Below are 7,500 nucleotides of genomic sequence, written 5' to 3' on the forward strand. Positions count from 1 at the left end.
CATAATAACAACTTTGCTGTTTCATATAAATATGAGAATTAAGTCCGAGTCAGCTTGGGGGTGGCGATGGGGAAACAAGGTAGATTATTTACCTTTGCTTGTATCTTTTACTCGTTTCAGTCATTGGACTGCGGCCTTGTTGGGGCACCACCTTGAAGGATTTAGTCGGAGAATTCGGCCCCGACTTGCTTCCTTAACGTCTGGTACTTACTCTATCATTTTTGTTTTTGTTGTGTTGAACCGCTAAGTTTCACAGTTCCACGCATGTAAATAAACAAGCCAACATCGGTCGTCATGCGATGTCTGGGGAACAAAAACAAAGACATCTACACACATGTATACATTTACACACACACACACACACACACACAACTACACTCTCTCTCATACACACACACAACTACACACACACACGCACAACTACACACACACATATAGATATATATGACGGGTTTCCACACAATTTTCGTATTCTCAAATTATTCACTCATTGATTAGCTCGGGGCTAATTAACCCAGAAGATACAGAAGTTGCTGCAAAGTGAGATTGAACTCAAAATCAGGTGTTTGCAATAGGAGCTAATTTACCCACAAGGTCCTGCCTGCGCCAATGTCACGAATAACTAAGGCGGCGAGCTAGCAGAAACGTTAGCACGCCGGGTGAAGTTCTTAGCTATATTTCGTCTGTCTTTACGTTCTGAGTTCAAATTCCGCTGAGGTCGACTTTGCCTGTCATCTTTTCAGGGTTGATAAATTAAATACCAGTTGCGTACTGGGGTCGATCTAATCGACTGGCTCTCTCCCTCAAAAGGAAGTGCAAGAAAGTTGATATGTCCTGCCTTTTGACAAACTGACGTACTTTCAACAGGCTGTTAAAGGAAAAGTTAAAGGAAACCTTGTCTTATGTGTGAACAGCTGTGATTTCCAGCGACCGGCTCAGAGCTAGATATAAGGACCTTTACAGTTAAAAGGACCTATGACCTTTACAGTTCCTCCGAAACCGAGCAGAGGGACATGAACAGAAGGAAAATTCTAGAGAGCATAATAGTTAGTGCGAGGAAGCTGGATGCGATCAAATGTGATGCGAGGTAGAAAAAGAATTAGTCGCGGTAAGGGAGGGGGCGACTAGAGGACACACAAGGCGATACAGTTCTGAAAAACAGAGGACATTATAGTAGCGACAGGGAAGATAGAGAGGAGACAGTGTGCTTACAAGGGTGAGGCTGGCGCGTGTCCGCGAGTGACTGAATTATATTCAATCGACTGGTCACCCTTTCTGGATGAGATTCAGGATCTCTGTGCATAGCAGCAGCTCCGTTCTCAAATATAGGACCAGTGCTCTGTTAAAGACTTCACTTAAGTCCAGTACTTGTCGGCAGCTGGTGGAAGGCGAAATATTTTCTGGAATTGCATGCATGATCTTCAGAAAAAGCGGTTAAAGAAGGTGCATTGCATAGTTGTCCATAAACTAGTGCTATGATATTTGAAGTAATGTAAAATGATGTTCACAGTTAAGAACATCGTTGGTGATGTTGCCTCCTTCTTAGGGCTGTACGGTGAACAGGTCGTGAGCACCAACATAACATGGAATGACAAATGATTGGCAAGGGGATACGTGAATATACAGGTTCTGGAGATCTCCGAAGAGCACAAAGCAATCTTGGGAGTGCATCCCATTCTGAGTGCTGATTAAAGGCGGATAGGTTTTAGAGTTGCTTTCCAGAATACGTTTTTCTGCGGCCGCCGACTTGCAACGGTTCAAAGAGAACGTTAATCGTGTCTGTCCGGGCCAACGGTAACAAGAATACAGGAGAATACATTCAACATAATCGGTTCCAGAGTCGTAACTGACAGTGCTCAAATTCACAGTCTCAGAAGAAGAAGAAGAAGAAGAAGAAGAAGAAGAAGAAGAAGAAGAAGAAGAAGAAGAAGAGAAGAAGAAGAAGAAGAAGAAGAAGAACAACAACAACAACAACAACAACAACAACAACAACAATTTTGGCACAAGGCCATCACATTTGGGTTGGGGGAGAGTTAAGTTGATTACATCGACCCCATTGATCGACTGGTACTTATTTTATTGACCCCGAAATGATGAAAGGCAAAGTCGACCTCGGAATTTGAACTCAGAACGTTAAGAGGGACGAAATGACGCTATAAGCATTTTGTCCAGCGCAGTGACAATTTTGCCAGCTTCTTGCCTTCAGTATGATGATGGTGATGATGATGATGTTGATAGTAGTAGTAGTAGTAGTAGTAGTAGTAGTAGTAGTAGTAGTAGTAGTAGTAGTAATGGTAATAATAATAATAATAACAACAATAATAATAATAATAATGATGATAATGATGATGATGATGATGATGATGATGATGATGATGATGATGATGATATCATTGCCAAGTGGTTTTGTCGCTTATCGGAAAGCTGAGGGGCAACATCATTCTTGGCGGGAGATTTAAAATCAGATTTAAAATGTGAACATCAGGGGAAGTAACTAAATATCAAATGGCATTAATTCCGACACTTAAAAGCTTCTCCTATCGACCACAATAATAATAATAATAATAATAATAATAATAATAATAATAATAATAATAATGATGATGATGATGATGATGATGATGATGATGCTGATGATGATGATGATTGCGATAATTTAGTCTCAAGACCAGCAATTTTTTTAATGGGGGGGAGTGTTGGTTGGTTGATACTAGTGACTCAAGTACTTGACTAGTACTTTATTTTGTTGATATCGAAAAGAAAAATTGACTCTAAGGCGACTTGAACGCAAAGTGTAAAGAAAAGGGAAGAAATGTGCAAATCGTTTTTTTCGGATGCCCTAACGATTCTGCCAGCTCTACATCTTTGTTCAGTATTTAGTCGCAAGGCCCGCAACTTTGGGAGTTGGACGTTGGTCGATTCATTCGAACCGAATAACTGATTGGCACTTTATATCCTAGATACCGATAAGATAAAAATTCAAGTTGACTGCGACAGGGTTTGAAACCTGGACGTGAAGAGTCGGAAGAAATGCTGCAAGCATTTTCCTGGTAATCTAACGATCCTCGTAATATAACGATTCGGCTGAGTGAAGTATGAGGGGTCATTACAACGATAAATTATAAAATGGGTGATTTATGAGAATGGAGTATGAAAAACAAAACCGGCAAGTAAAACATGTGTGCAAAAAATGCAGGGGAAAAATGACACCAGACGCCCCATTATTTAGGGGCGCAGCCATCAAGGTCCATTTAAAGAAGCTGTAAAGATCCGAGATTAACCAGACTATCAAGGGCCAGTATTCTCCTTCATTTGTGTTCCCAGAACTATACACACCCGCTGACAGTAGACCCATCCTCGAGGATCACTGTCGCCACTTTCGCCACTTTCGTCAACCTTTCAGTGAATTTTCTAAAGGATAGTAACTCTCTTCCTTTCGAAGTTGAAATTTGAGGAAGATGGTGAAGGGCTGAGTAAAGCATCTGTCCTCAATCCTTTTAACCTTCTCTACAATCGTACAATCTCTTTCCTTATGGTCAACAGATAGAGAATATTGCCAACCTTTCCCAATTAAAAAAACAGGTGGCAGAATGATCCATACTATGAACTTGGTTGTTAGTGGGACCCAACAGGTGAACAGCAATAGCTGTTTCATACACCTTTACATATTTTGAATGAAATAATTGACCTCCAGTACTCAAATGATACTGGACGAAATTTGAAAGTAGAACGTAGAGGGAAGGAACGAAATACCGCAAGGTATTTTGTCAATCGTACAAGTGACTGACTGTGACATCCTATTTATAAATAATTATTTCTAGTTCACAAAGAAGCTCAGCAATTTTTGAAGGGAGCGGGGTTACTCGATGATAACAATTCACAATTACATTTGATTGCTACTTTATTTCATCGACAATGGAAGGATGAAAACAGAGATGACTCAGGTCGGATTTGAACTCAGAAGTAAAATACAGCTCTAACGATTCCGCCAATCTCCGCTTTTACAAAGAATAGTATCAATTCTAATAAAAACAGTTAGCATACTAAAATTTAGTGCTGCACCCACCTGACGAATGTGAAGGGGTATCTGGTGGTGCAGGATAAGCAGGCGGCGAACACTGTTAAAGCAACAAAATAACAACAACAACAACCCTTTCTGCTATAGGTACAAAGCCTGGAATTTTTGAGGAAGGGGCTAGACAATGTAATCGACCCCTGTACTCAACTGGTACTTATTTTATCAACCCCGAAAGGATAAAAGGCAAAGTCGACCTCGGTGGAATTTGAACTCAGAACGTTAGGACTAACGAAATGCCGATAAGCATTTCGCCCAGCGTGCTAACGTTTCTGCCAACTTTCCGCTTTAACAACAACAACAACAACAATAGGGATTTCAAATTTTGGCACAAGACCGATAATTTCAGGGGAGTGCGTAAGTCGATTACATCGACTCCAGTATTCAAATGGTATTTACTTTATCAACCCCAAAAGGATGAAAAGCAAAGTCGAGCACGGTGGAATTTGAACTCAGAGGGACGAAATGCCGCTAAGCATTTTGCTCGGCGTGCCCACGATTCTGCCAGTTCACCGCCTTAACACTAATAACGATTATTATTATAATAATCCCTTCAGCTTTGGGTCGAAGGCCTGAAAATTTCGTGCAGGAGGCCAGTCAGTTACATCGACCTGGGTGTTTGACTGGTACTTAATTTATCGACCCCCGAAAGGATGAAAGGCAAAGTCGGTTCAGCGGAATTTGAACTTAGAACGTCAAGAGCCGGACGAAATGACACTTAACATTTTATAATAATAATAATAATAATCCTTTATTATTGACACGAATGCGACAGATGAGGGTGAGGAGATAGCAATCAGAATTTTCTACGGTGGTTAGAGAAACAAGCATGAGAAAAAAACAGGCATGAAAAATAACATAAACAAAAGGCGGAAAAGAAATACAAAAAAATAAGTGAAAGAAAAAATAGAAAGAGAGCAGAAGAGTAACAACAACATCAAGCAACTTCAAAAATGATGATGATGATGATGATAATGAAAACGGCGACGACGACGACGATGATGATGATGATGATGATGCTGATGATGATGCTGATGAAAGTGATATTGGTGATGAGGAGGTAGAGAAGAGGTGGACAACTGAAAGTGACAGCGACACGGCAAGAGCTGATGATGATGATTATAACAGCGATGATGATGATGATGATGATGATGATGATGATGATGATGATGATGATGATGCCGACAACGACGATGACGACGACGATGATGATGATGATGATAGTGTCGCTAGCGATGACTACGGAGATGAGGAAGATGATGTTGATGACGACCGTGACAGCGACGACAATGACAATAACAACAACAACGATGATGATGATGATGATGATGATGATGATGATGATGATGATGATGATGATGATGGTGACTGATGATGGTGATGCTGGTGGTGATGCTGGTGATATGATGATGATGACGATGACGACGAGGAGAAAAGTATTGCAAATGACAATCCTGTTGCTAATGAGGATGATGATGCTCATGACAATGATGGCGGAGTCGGCGGCGTTGCTGCCGTGTTGCTGCTGACGATCATAAACTTGATGACAACGATGATGATGATGATGACGGTGATGATGATAACAGAGATGCCGGTGATAAAGTTGAGACAACAATGCTGCTGCTGCTGACGAGTGTTAACATTATCGATCAGTGTATATACATACATACATACATACATATATATATATATATATATATATATATATATATATATATATATATTATATATATATATATATATATATATATATATATATATATGTATGTATGTATGTATGTATGTATGCTGTATGTATACATATTTGTGTATATATATATATATATATATATAGATATATAATATATATATATATGTATATACGTATATATATATATATATATATATACATATACATATATATATAATATATATATATGTATATATATATATATATATATGTATATATATATATATATATATATATATATATATATATTTATGTACATGTATATATATATTATTATATATGTATATATATATGTATATATATATATATATATATATATATATATATATATATAATATATATATATATATATACATATACATACATATATATACATAATATATATATATATATCTATATATATATATAATATATATATATTATATATACATATATATATATTATATACTTACAGACAAACAAACACAGGCCGATATAAATAAATATATATATGTATATACATACATATAAATACATATATGTAATGTATGTTTATGTGTATATGTATATGAAATTGCATTTCCTTACCTCTTGTCGTTAAATGCAAGTGCTTTTCTCGGTGAGACGTTTTCTTTGATTGTGATGAAGACGGATTGGTCTCGCTAGTTTTATAGAGACCGAGCCGGCGTTTTTTTCTTCCCTCTCTCTCTCTCTTTGTAGGTGCATTGGTGAACGGCCTTTACCTCTACGTTCCATTTGAGAATGAAAGACTAAGAGAAAGAGAGAAAGAGAGAGAGAGAGAGAGAGAGAGAAGGAGCGAAAATGAAAGAGAGGAGAAAGAAAAAAAGAAAGAAAAAATCTATGGAGAGAGAAAGAGAAACGAGAAAAGGAGAAGTAGATGATAGAGAAAAAGAGAGGAAGGGTGATAGTGAAAGAGTAAGAATCACTAATACATACATACTTACATACAAGCATACATACATACATACATACATACATATATATATATATATATATATATATATACGCACACACATGCACATTCGGACGTACACATACATGGACGTATACTTACACATACACACACCACCACCCTCTTTTGTTTTAAATATATATATATATACACACACATGTACATATATGTATCATGTACACAAACACACGCATATACATACACAAACAGACAGACACACACACGCACACACACTAGCTCACACACACACACACACACTAGCTCACACACACACACACACACACACGACAAGTCAATGAGCTAACACCGTTGGCACACATTGATACGAAATGTGGGTGTGAAGCACTTTATCCAATTGGGACAAGTTAGCTTTTTACACACTCATGCACATACACAGAGCAACACTCACACAAGCACAGACGCACATAAACACATACACACATACATACATACACAGATGCTCACGCACACACACACGTATATATATATATATATATATATATATATATATATATATACATATACACACACATACACACACCTACATACATATACATATATTTATAGATAATCTCCTACACACGCACACACATACAAATATATATTATGTAATACATGGAATATTACATGTACAAATGCATGTCTTTCGTTGTATTGTTTTTCTTTATAGTTTTTTTTTCCTTATATGTTTTTTTTTTTTGTTTTCTTCCTAGTTTCCTTTGTAAATTGTGATACATTATTTAA

At 37.4% G+C, this 7,500-nt stretch overlaps 1 protein-coding gene and 1 long non-coding RNA gene across 2 annotated transcripts in view; one reads left to right on the plus strand and one right to left on the minus strand.

Moving 5' to 3' along the window:
• The window catches only part of LOC115220959 (cytochrome P450 27C1-like), a 58,674-nt gene extending 52,136 nt beyond the window's left edge, over positions 1–6,538 (minus strand). Inside the window, exon 1 of the mRNA XM_029791168.2 lies at positions 6,372–6,538. The gene's annotated coding sequence lies outside the window, so the exon portion shown is untranslated. The remainder of the gene's footprint in view (positions 1–6,371) is intronic.
• The window catches only part of LOC118766769, a 30,595-nt gene that overhangs the window by 3,730 nt on the left and 19,365 nt on the right, over positions 1–7,500 (plus strand). The window lies entirely within an intron of this gene.

This window comes from Octopus sinensis, linkage group LG17 (genome assembly GCF_006345805.1).
Source record: "Octopus sinensis linkage group LG17, ASM634580v1, whole genome shotgun sequence".
Lineage (NCBI taxonomy): Eukaryota > Metazoa > Mollusca > Cephalopoda > Octopoda > Octopodidae > Octopus > Octopus sinensis.